The 12,455-nt window shown below is 40.1% G+C and overlaps 1 protein-coding gene across 4 annotated transcripts in view; it reads left to right on the top strand.

The window, feature by feature from the left end:
- Positions 1-12,455, top strand: part of LOC105194738 (fibroblast growth factor 17) — a 133,303-nt gene that overhangs the window by 81,531 nt on the left and 39,317 nt on the right. The window lies entirely within an intron of this gene.

Raw genomic sequence — 12,455 nt, 5'->3', positions numbered from 1 at the left:
AAACTATAAGATGATTAAACACACTAACCTTAGTTTTTAAATAAGTATAATTATATGAAAAGAATCTATTATTGAACGCACAATTCAACAGTAGTGGTTTCTTTTATTCTTTACCCAGTATACATTTATACAAGTTACCTTTCTTCCGATAATGTCTTATCTTCGTTATATAGCGCGCTAGAGGATCGATAAGCTTAATACGTGCACGAATAATCTTTTTCTTTGTTCTTTTTGAATATTTCGTTCCATAAACCTGTTTTTATTTTACCATCTTTCACTTTCCGAATGACTTGGTAAATCGATCGCGGTCGCTCATGACGTATTTATTTGGGGCATTCAACCGCGATTGAATTTGCACCCAGTGACAAAGTTACAGTCCACCATTATCGAAGGAGGAAGTAAATCGCGTGGACCGAAATCCATAAAGTCGTGAAGAATGATCGATGGTCGCGGCCGAATCGAGTCGACGGTCCGTATACGCAGCGGCGGGTAAGAATCGACAGCTCTTCGATTGCGGTACGTTCAATGAGGCTTTTCAACGGCAATAATTGCAACGACAGAATCGTTCTTTCATACGACATATGCCATGTACAAAGTACACGCGACTGGCACATCTTCGCATTTTATTTATTTATTTTTTCTTATTACTATCTCGGCTCGCACAAGATTCGATCCAAGAGACAGCCATTGCTGACGGTCGTTAACCGAACGAGCGGGCCGCGCATCGAGATCGGGTTATTGCACCTTTAATGTCGCCTCCCTGGGAAATATCCAAGATTCGGCCGCAAAAGAAGCGTATGGGCCGCCACGCGCGCACTCATTTACACGCACGCGTGCGCGTGCTAGCACAAGAGGGCCGCATGCATATTCCGTTTTCACCCTCGCGAGATAATAGAGTCTTCTCTGCCTACACGTTTGCGCTCATTGTTCTTCGATACGTGACGGAAAAAAAAACTTAAAGCTCATAATCGATTATTTCACGTGTCGTAACACCGCCCGGCTTGTGTCTCAGGGTATTAGCCTGAAGAAAAGCCTCTTCGTCGGAGGTCATGTTGTCGTTGAATTTTTTTAATTTCTCTTCCGATAGCATTGTAGGAATTATATTTTTATATCTTACAATTTTTTAGTATTATATTGCTCGTTTACAATACTCAAAAGTCATCAGACGCACGAATGACAAGTTTCGTTTCTACGTGTTTTATGATGTAAAATAAATAGTATTTAATTCATGTCTTATTAAAGGTTTTTAGGATCTGTATTTGCAATTAAAATTTCAAAATTCAAACAAAAATCCAATAAAATTTTGCAGATTCATCAAATCAGCAATCTTAAAAATTTATTTGTACCAACTTGCATGTGAATATAAAATTTATTTTGGTCCGCCACATTAAATCCGTCATTTTAAAACGATTTTGTAATATAGCTTTACGCTTCCACGTTGATCTTTAGAATGAACTCAGAAAGAATTCGTTATCTTAATTTTTGTGGAAGATGTACGCATTTTTCACTTTTATTCCATTTTGAATATTTGACAAAGTGAAATTCACAAAGGTACTGATTTTTTTGCCTTCATCTTTAAAATGAGTCAAAAGAAATCGCTATCTTTATTTTTGTGGAAGATACGAATTTTTGAAGGATTAGAACATGTATATCTTCGCAGATACGAAAGAGTCAAAGTTTAATTTCTTTTTTATATCGTGAGAAGAAATTCAATTATCTCTAAAAATTTTTCAGCACAGAGGACATATTAAAGATGCATTACATAAACAATTTTAATGTTTTTTTCTATTAAATATTTTTTTAGTAAGTATTAGTCGTGTGAAATACACTGTTTACGTGAGTAGTTATCGCGTCGCTGTATCTAATAAACTTTAGAATGTAACGTATACGGCAATTATGCGAAATCGTCGTTTACACGATAATTTTAATGGGATCACGAATATGCAACGATACCGATATTGAAACGGTTTGGAGCCACGAGACGGACGGGTGTTCGAATCAGGAATCCGGTCGGTCGAGAAGACGAGCGGCGTAATGAGCATCATTTCGTCGCTCTAATAAATCAACTCTTTCGTTTTGCGCTGCGTGAATGCGCAAGCACGTACGAGGACCTCGGGAACTTAATCGCTCGCACGTGAGGGATGAATAGGGACGCTTACGATATCTTGACACTACATCGATCCCATATTATATGGAAGGTCTAATTATGAAGTTACTTTACATTGATAATTAAAGGGCCTTGGTGAATTGAGTATCGAGTGAGTAGATAACGAAATCTTATGCAGTTAATTTTAGATAGGCCTTTTAACTGACATTTAATTTAGTTAATCTCTTTAGTTACTTTATCATGGAGATATTTAATATATAAAATTAAGAAGTTGCGAGAGAAAAATGATAATGCTTATAATTAAATTTTATTGAGGAATTAGGTTCTGGTAATATTTTTCATTTGGTTTAGAAATTATCGAGTGATATTAGTATAGTGGTACTCCATAGTGAATGAATACTGATCGAATTTAAACATCCTCAGAAATAAGCCACGTTCTTTCGAGGGAGGAAATTTGTCAGGGGTTTCAAACTCGGGCCTTTTGTAAATATGTCGCTGGTCGGCTTTATAACTTGTCATACATTTCGCGTAATCATCCGTGTCTGAGCTTTTTTAGCCCTTTACGTTGCTTTATTCCTGTTCACCTGCTTTGGCGCTGCCATATCAAGCCGGATTCATCTCTCTGGCTAAAATCAACATAGTTAGTGACAAGGCAGGATGAAAGCGAGATGGTTGGGCGTCGTCCGTCACGGATCAACGTAAATGATGTTAGGCGGCCAGGATGCATGGCGATTTCCAGTTTGCGTATTACCGAACTGGCACGACGTCTGTTCGCGCTCGTTCGCGCGCGAAGCACGGGAACTAGGGACAAGAGGGTCAACGATCGTAATTGCCGGGCGCGGGGCTCCAATTAAAAAGTCAATCAGCCCGTTTCTTGGTTGTGATGATCCGTTAGGAGAATGAGAGGTAGAGATGAATCTCGCTGCTGATGCATAAGAACGAAAAACCTACATGATATTTAGGACGCTGATAGTATTGTTTTCAGTAATTTCTATTTATAGCGATTCAATATTTTCGTTATAGGTGTGACACTAAGTGTGCACGATAGTTGAGAACTGCGCGCGTAGCTGGCAACAAGATAATTTTAGCCTTGTAAAATCCTGATATTTGCATGGATGATTTATGGCTACGCCTATAAATTCTTCCGTATTGTTTTACTAACCAGCTACGATTAACTGGCCGAGCAATTCGTAATGAGTTTGTATTCCATTTCGGCTCGTCGCAATAACGAGCTAGAGGGCTCGTAAAAGTATTCGTCCGTTCTTGAGTAGGTTACGTCGTGCCCTCCGTGAAGCGGGCGGTATAAACTTCGAGACAGCTGTGCCCTCCAAAACGGCGTAAATCTCCCTTCGTTACTCGTGCCCCTTCTGCTTTGGTTGGTATCGTTAATGATCGTGTAAATCACAATGAACGGCCAAGTAGCACGAATAAGACGGGGGGAGAGCTACGGATCGTCCGGATTTAATCGACCGCCACCATGCGCGCGGACATAAGGGTAGACGACACGAGAGTCGTCGGCCCCCATATCCTCGTTACCAGGTCTGACGTCACTGGGTCTCTGGAGCTACCTAATGAGCGTCTTAGTGTAGGGGCTGCCCTGGCGGTAATTAACTTTTCTACCGTGGCTAGGATGGCGCGTCACGGCTGATGACAGGTACGCCAAGAATGAAATAGAGAGGCAGGGCGAGCCGAGATTAGCGGTTAATTCGATGACGTTGAACGCTGTAAAACTATCATCGCCTTACTCTCGCCGGAGAGAAATTCCGAGCGCTTTTTTTTAAATGTGTCTATTCCGTCATTGAAAGAGCAGATGGGCAAGACCAAATTGACTTATAAAACAAATTTTCAAGTTGAATTTATTACGATGCGATCTACTATTGCATATAGATTATTCAATTTAGTATCATTAAAAATTGTTATTTATTTTATTAAATTAATATTGATAGAAAATTACTAGAAAGAATATAATTGCTATCTCAAAATAGCTTTCTTGAAAAAAAAAAAAAAAATTTTTATTAGACTTTATATGAAATCTTTTCATTTCACTCTTTAACCTGGTTTTCTGCAAACTTTTTGCTGCCTGATCGAACATGCGTCTATGCTGTACACGAAGCAATAGTATTCGCGTGTTACCTGGTTGCTCAGCCAACTGTTCTTTCGACGAGCAACATTTCGTAGAGACTACTCTACTCACGAGTGTCGTCCGGCATTAAAGTTTGCTCACGTATTATTCTCGTCCCTTTGCTTTTCTTCATCAGGAGGAGGGGGAGGATACGGTGGGGATTGTGCTGGTTGGGTTATAACAATCTTCCATTATTGAGAGCCTTGTTTACAAATCGAACTCGGCGAGTTGATCGTGCGCGCCCATCCCACTCAGAACTCCCGAGAGCAACGGCCATCGACTTTAGTTTAGAGTACTGCCACCACTGGCATCCGCGCCCCCGTCACCGTGCTAACCCCCCTCGAATCAGGTCCAGGGGAGACTCCGAGTTTTCTCAAGTTTTCGGGCGCCACCGCCACCGCCGCCACCCGGCAAACTTTATTCCGCTGACTTGTCGTGAGGCCAGTGCGTCTTGTTTTGTCCGCGTTTTCCGCCAGTTTCGCCCCCTGGTCGGGCGTCGAACCCGGTACCCTGTCGTGTAACTTCCAAGGGGAATGGTGTCGGGAGATGAGAAGAAGCAAGTCTTTGCTATTGGGACGTAAGAGAGGGAACGCCTCGGATCTTATGCTCGGACAATTTTATTCGTTCATGCAAATGTCGGCATTACGTACCGCGTTTACCTCACGGAAGCGAGCAACCTACGTTTCCAGGTCGAAAGCATACGTTACAAAAGTCGCCACGAATGCTCGTGCATGAAAAGTTCTATTCAACAGAAGAAGACCGAATACAAATCTTTGCGATATTCTCTCATGCGGATGATTCATTGGTCCAAAAAGTGGTTTTAAGGATATTAACTTTCTTTTTAATTTATAATTTTTCTATCAATCATTCGTCAAGCTTACTACTTTTCATTTCTATATCTTACTACTTATTGTACAATTATAAGAACAAAATAAATTTTGGCATGAAGATTGAGAGAGTATTCTGTCATAAAATATCATTATTTTCATTGTAAATGTCAAATTTGATTCAAACTTCATTGAATACGCTAAAGCTACAATATTTTCGCCGAACGTCATAGATGTTTCAATATCTCCAATATTTTCCGCACACACATATACATTCGCTATATTCCGCTATCGCTAGCTATCACAGACGGATAATAAGCATACCGACTTAGATATGGTTCATGTACGCATTGCATGCTACTGCATCGAACGTGGAGGCAGTAAAGCCGCTGAATAAGGGTGAGGAGCATGCGGTGACTCGAATAGCGCTTGTATCGCGAATCGTCTCGGCTTGTAACACGATATGAGGGCGATAACGACCTGAATGCGTTATCGTCCTTCCTCGACGGCGAATGCGCGTATTGCATCGGTCACTTGCACCATGCTGTCGCGTGTGTATGGTACACACGTCGTGCGTAGGATCCCCCGCTCTCGTGATTGAGACAGAATGGCACGTCTATGAGTAAGGCTCGTTGAGACGGGTCAGTGATCGCGAGACTAAATATTTAGAAGATGATCGATGTCATCGCTCTTTCCGCTTGTATTATCGAGAAGCATATCTCAGCTGGTTGGAAAAGAGGTGTGGCTACTCTTTTCATAGAGATTATTTCATTGAATTATTAACGCTAGATGAGTTGACTCATTTGACGTACTTAGATCGCAGCGACCCTTTCAGATAAGACGTCCTGTAGGTAGGTTTAGCGTTGCTAAAATTAGAAGCATAAAATGGAAAATCGTAAACGCAGGCCAGGTAGAACGCAAAAGAAGATGCAAATGCCATGATGTAATTTATTACTAGCCAAGGTGGTTGCCTTCGCTTTTTATTGCTAATTTTCCCGTGAATGTTTTTATATAAAACAAACGCAAATCGCAAAATACGAAATTTATTGCGACAGTTTTTACGATGAGAATATTATCTAATATATATTGAATATCTTATCGTAATATCAATACGATACATGAAATGCTAGAATTAATCGGTAACTTTGTGTATTTTTCATTGAATAAAATACGTCGTTCATTCAACGTCGTTAAATATCAACGATGACTAATCATTAATCGCCGTTATCCCTCCGCCTTTTATCAGTTTTTTTTTTATATATCTACGTTTCATTGCATGAGAAAGTCTGTTCAAGTTGTTTTACATGTGTTATTAGGTTACTTCGGCAACCAGCTAACAATAAGTATAGTGTTATGTAGGATGAAGGGTACACGACAGACTCTACACGCAGAAATCATGGCTTTACATCCTTTAAGGTAGACAAAGAGATCGGAACGGAGAGACCAAACAGTGGCGTTTCTGCCGCAGATATCGACTTTCAGTGACGACGACCCCGTGGAGACTCCTGAAAAATTCATGAGCTCACGTCTGTTCGATTGCCCGGCTCTTTCCACAATTTTCCATCCGTTCTCGAACGGGTATCTTATCCCCGTTGTCGTGCTTGACTAATTTTACAAGGCGATATCTTGAATGGAGAATTAAAATAATAAGGCGCTCCACAATATCGCGCGCTCCAGCGTGTGCATTAAACGTGCGCAGCCTTGCTGTCTGCTCCATTTTGTCACGTTACGAAACGAGTAGATACGGAGAAAACATTTGGTTTTGCATAACCGCTGCTTTAATGCAACGATAGTGCGACAGCAAATATTATGATCAAGAACAGATAACGCACTACTGGCATACATCCGGTAATATTTTACGGGTGAGATGACGTCGTGAAAAGATTGTTGATTTATTTTCTTATAGCACACAAAGATACCCCTTTGCTCAAATTGCTATATAATTACCTGCATTTATTTTCCGTTTATACGAAAGCTGAAAACTTGCATAAAGTATGTATATTTGATTTTCGTGATGATATATATAGCGGACAGCAGAATAACATAGCGCAGAAATATCTCTCCATTATACTTCTGTGAACGAGCACTTTGTGAACAGATCATAATATATGGTAGAAAACGTCACATAATGCGCACGTAAAGTCGGGTTTCCCCGAAGTCCAGGCATACTCCGGTTGTACAACTTCGCTCTGCACCTAGCGCGGCGGCGTAGCCATAGTCCACGGTATGCTTAGGGAGAATACGATCGAAGTGTCGGGTCTTGGAAACTCGTGGACACTCGACGTGCACGGTCGCCTCTTTCGAGAGTGCTTCATAGCATTCTTCGTGGGAAAACCAAACAAACATCTTCACCTCACGACGCGGGCGGCCTGGATGTTTAGTCACGAAGTGCCCGGGAAGTATCTAACGCGCGTCATTGACTACGTATAGTAGCCTACGTGCGACAAGATTCTGCATGAAGGAATTGACATTTTGACAAGATTTTGATAAGACAGTACTTACCGAACGCATATTAATGCACACAACAGATGGCCACTTTCGAGGGTATTGTGCTAATTCGAAGATACGAAGCGATACGCACGCGTTGCTAACATAATTTCACAGATTGCCCTTTGCTCGCCGACCGAGCGAACTGCGTGGATAAACATTTAGAGTGATGACGCGTATAGTTACATTCGTGAAGAGATTAATAAACACGCTTTAAGAAAATGTCCCCATCTAATCGGCGTGTTAATGGACACGTGTCCGGGAAGAGAGGAAAGGAATGGAAAAGATGTCGACTACTTAAGCGGTCGAGTTCGCGCTATCTAAGAAACATAAATGTTATGGTCGCTATTTTACCGTCAGGCTTTCGTTTTTTTTTTTTTTTTTTCGCTGACTTGTCTTATCATCATGACACGATGCACGATTTTTCATTCTGATGAAATGCATCTTAAAAAATAATGCTTTTTTAATTTTATTCAAGTTGGTATATCTGCGATACAAGTAACCGTTCAAGTTCAAACACTTTAGATAACATTTCTGTGTGATGCATCGATATTAATGATTGAATGATTCAATGATTACATTTGAAACTATTCGAGAGAATTCAAAGAATTGCTTGAAACTGTCATGAGTGTTCATATTAATTTTCTATTGTATCGGTTGTGTTTACTCTCTCCTGGTTGTCATATCTCTTTACTGTTTACTTATTTTGTTGGATTATTTAATATCTCTCTCTCTCTCTTTCTTTCTCTCTCTCTCTCTCTCTCTCTTTCTTTCTCTCTCTTATGCGTGCAGAACATTAGAGTAGATTATTTCAATACTTGGATGTCGCGGGATTAGTCGTAAGTCCCAATCAAGGGCTTACCTTTTGTCGGAACACGTCTCGACATCGTGGAGCGTAATCTCATTTAGAGTCGTGTATACAGTTACGTTCGTGAGACAGTTAATAATCACGCTCAGCCGGCACAGGTTCAGCGAGAGAGGAGCCGGCTAATCGCCCCGTTAATAGATGAATATACTGCGTGAGGCGGAGAAGAGAGGAAAATAAAACGCGAAGACGTCAGCTAGTTAAGCCGTTGAGTTTGTCGGCGTCTCGTCGTAAGAGTACGGGTCTTTAAAACGACTTTACACTACCTATACGTCGTCTATACGTCATTACCGAGACCACCTACAACGAGATCTCCCTCGTGGCTCGCGTAGACTTTGCCCCGCAAATTCGAGGTTTCGTTCAGGGCCCATTCGCGGCTTTGCCGTTCGGCAGGCCCTAATAACCCGATCGATTAGACTCGAGAAAAAGAGCTCGCGCGCCGGATCACGCCTAATAGGCTGTTATTTTGCGCTGACCGTCACGCAATTACACATTCAAGAGGGAATCATCAAAGAGAGAATTATCGTTCTCGGGTTTATATATCAGTACTATAATCAGAATGTTGCACCGCTGGAGAAAATCATTGTATTGCCACGGCAATATAATCTATTATAAACACTGTGCGTGACACGGCGATATAATCTATCATAAACACGGCAATATAATCTATCATAAAAACTATATGTGACGAACATATAGATATGTCGATAAAAATGCATTTTAAATTTTAGTTAAAGATTCTTCGATTGACGTTGCTATAATTTATTGCAACATCTTTAATTACGCTTTTTACATCGTGATTCTGATTTTATTTTATATACATTGTGGACCAATTAAATTTATAGAATTATTCATCACAGCGCCATTATTAGTGAAAATAATGAGGTATCGATTAATAACGCAATTCAAGGTTTGTAGGTCGGTGCAACTGCATATGTGGTACACAAAAAAGATGGGGGAACGTATCGGTTCCTGGTAATGAACTTGTTTGAGAATTGCTAAGGCGTACGGCTAATATTTGCACGCCAATTTGTACACGGATTCGTCGCCGAGTGTTTGTGCATTTTCGTTCTCCACTTTTAAGCATACGATTTCCACGGCGACGTACATACGTATGTACTATAGGTAAGACGGCGAATTATTCGGAGCAGAGAGACTGGAGCTGGCAAACCGGGGTGGACAGTTTGGAATGGATAAAGAGGCAATAAACACGTTGGGAAATATATGACGGCGATTAAATATGTTAATAACATAACGGCGTACGACCAAAGGGGCGCTTCCGTGACGCAATGCCTTGTTTTGCCATGTGATTTATTATGCCTCAGCATGGTTTTCGCTTGTAGGATGTCGTGGCTACTTCAGCTTATTGTTAATAATGCAGCGGGATAAAGAGCGAAGTGTAGGCAGCGTATACCTATCATAACAGTATCGTGGAACATAGCGGGTGTACCAATGTTATGGCTGGGCAGTTTATAGCTTTAATCTGGGTCAGATACGAGACTTCGTTACTTGTTACAAAACAACCCCTGAGACCGTACGCATTGTTCCTCTTTTAATTAATCTTAAAATTAATTGATATAGCAGATAATTGCAATTTTCTTGATGAGATACTTCTAAGTATTTGCATAAATTATTTCGTGGAAAAATGATTGAAAAATTAATTATTATTTCTGAGTAATCTTTGCAAGTTGTGCATTCAGCAACCTTACCTTTAGATACGTTTAGAAATTTGAACTTTTTGAAAGCAGGTGCATGAACGGTGGCACCTTTGCAACGTGACATGGCATTAATGTATTATCGATACTCTGTTTACGACTGCGACTGGGATGAACGTAACCTGATCAATCAACTGCTCGGATTACCGTATACTTATCTCACCTGCAGTTTTAAAGTCATAAAGTGCTATAGATATAACAGCATCTTGGACGAGTGAGTTAAACTGGGTCTCTTCTGAACCGACAGAAAGCTTTACGACCGTCTCATTTTGCGCATTTATGATTTTCCGGATCGTTATGTAACTATTATACGATAGTTTCCGCTGGATACTAGCGTACACAATTGACGTCTCGATTGTAATGCCGCTAGTATATTTACGATACTGTTCGATAATCTGTTACGAGCGACGACATTGATACGCACTACATTAATCATTTCACGGACAAGCCGGCATCCAAAACGATTGTAATTGCCGTGTATTTTCCGCCGATCGTATCTCGCATATTTTACGAGCCGATATTTATGACGGTATTATGTTTGGAATGTTAATGCTGCCATCGATTTCTACTCTTATTTGTCTCCTTTGCCGCGCCGTCCGATTTTCGTGAAGAACACCTTTACGGATACGTCGCGTCCGGACGAAATTATGTGAATCGCCCAAACGCAAATCGATTTCCTTAATCTCTCGTGCCGCGTATACTTTCTCGAGAGCACTGATCGGGGTATATACGAGCAGTTCCATTATCGTAAAGAGTGTCCTACGCCGATATCGAAACTAAACTCGACGGCAGTTTGTAAAATCCGTCAGTACGTCTTTTAACGGTGATATTGAGTACCGTAAATCTCGATTAAAGGCGCACGGATGATAGCGGCATAGCGGTTATTTGCGCAAGACGCACTTCTTTCTTTCGCGGCGATCGCGCGTCCTGATACATTTTGTCGACCTTGCGGTCGAGTACTCAGATTTCCCAACGAAACCACCGAGCCATTTTTGTCCTTAGCGTCAAGCTGGTTCCCTTGGCAGAGGAACTTAATGTCTCCTTAATGGCTGCGATAAAGTGGAGTTATATACGTTTGGTGCCAGTATAACGTACTACACGTATGCATGATAGTGCATTGGTACATGTACGTGTGCACGCATATAATGTGCGCTCGATAGCGTCGAAGTAGATTCATCTACCGACCGAAAGGCAAAGGACGCGGTTGACAATAATTGCTGTTCAAGATAGAGAGGTAATGGTAGATATACGAGCGATTAAATTCCGAATATCAAGGAGCACTCCCTTGAGGCTTTTCTTTTGAGGCTTCTTGGCCTGGTTCGTTCCTTCGAGTCACAAATCATTCTTTTTTAGTACATCTGGCAAGAGTTTCCATCTATTAACAGAAATAGCATCTCTCGATATCCACAATTCTTTTTCTTCTTTCAAATTTTAATTCTTTTCTAATTCAGGAAAAATAACGTTTCTTATTTATTCGATAATATTCTTTCATCAACCGTATTTTATGCATACCTTTATTTATAAATTACTACATATTTTTTGCGATATATTATTCTGACATTTAATTATATTAATTCATTTTGTGATAAAACATTACGGTGCAATTCAATTTTATAATTTAATATCAAAATGTTGATTTTAAATAGATAATTGAGAAATCAAATTGATATGATTTTTAGAAATGATAATATTTGATTTGTGATTAATGTATAATATAATAGTATTAGAAGTTTTATTTAGAGCAGATGTAATAATATTCAAATGTAACATACAATATTTTAATTGAACCTGAGCTATGTATCGTTCGCTTTACGTTAGCAGCTTGAGTAGCATGACTGCACTTAGAGAATTGTCGATGTCGATCGAGAGATCAACGACCGGATGAGATGTTTGACTGTAAACAAACAACAACATCGCGACAAGAATCTTCACTTACATTTTATTTTCCAATCATACTGAATTAAATCAATGGACTAAATTGAAAGGAAATATTCGATCCATCATCTATAATTCTCGTTTGTCCCGCAACAATGATATTAATGGCGATACGATTATGCGTGTAGTCGTGAGGTCTCAGATACAAATAGATTTCACAATCTATATTGAGCTTACATAACGCGGACAATCTGGAATCGTGTCAAGTCCAAAACATTGAGATTTCGTGTTTTCTTTCTCTGCACGTGTATTCTTCTTTGATTACAAATATCGTAGATATGCATTTGATTTTTGATATGATTAGTTTACTCACGAGTGATAATATCCTGCATTTTTTTTCACAATTCATGTGATACATGCTCATAAACGTACATCGATACATTATCGCGAGATTGGA

The sequence above is a fragment of the Solenopsis invicta genome, chromosome 16, assembly GCF_016802725.1.
Source record: "Solenopsis invicta isolate M01_SB chromosome 16, UNIL_Sinv_3.0, whole genome shotgun sequence".
In the NCBI taxonomy this organism is placed as follows: Eukaryota; Metazoa; Arthropoda; class Insecta; order Hymenoptera; family Formicidae; genus Solenopsis; species Solenopsis invicta.
This window is presented reverse-complemented; position numbering and strand designations above follow the sequence as displayed.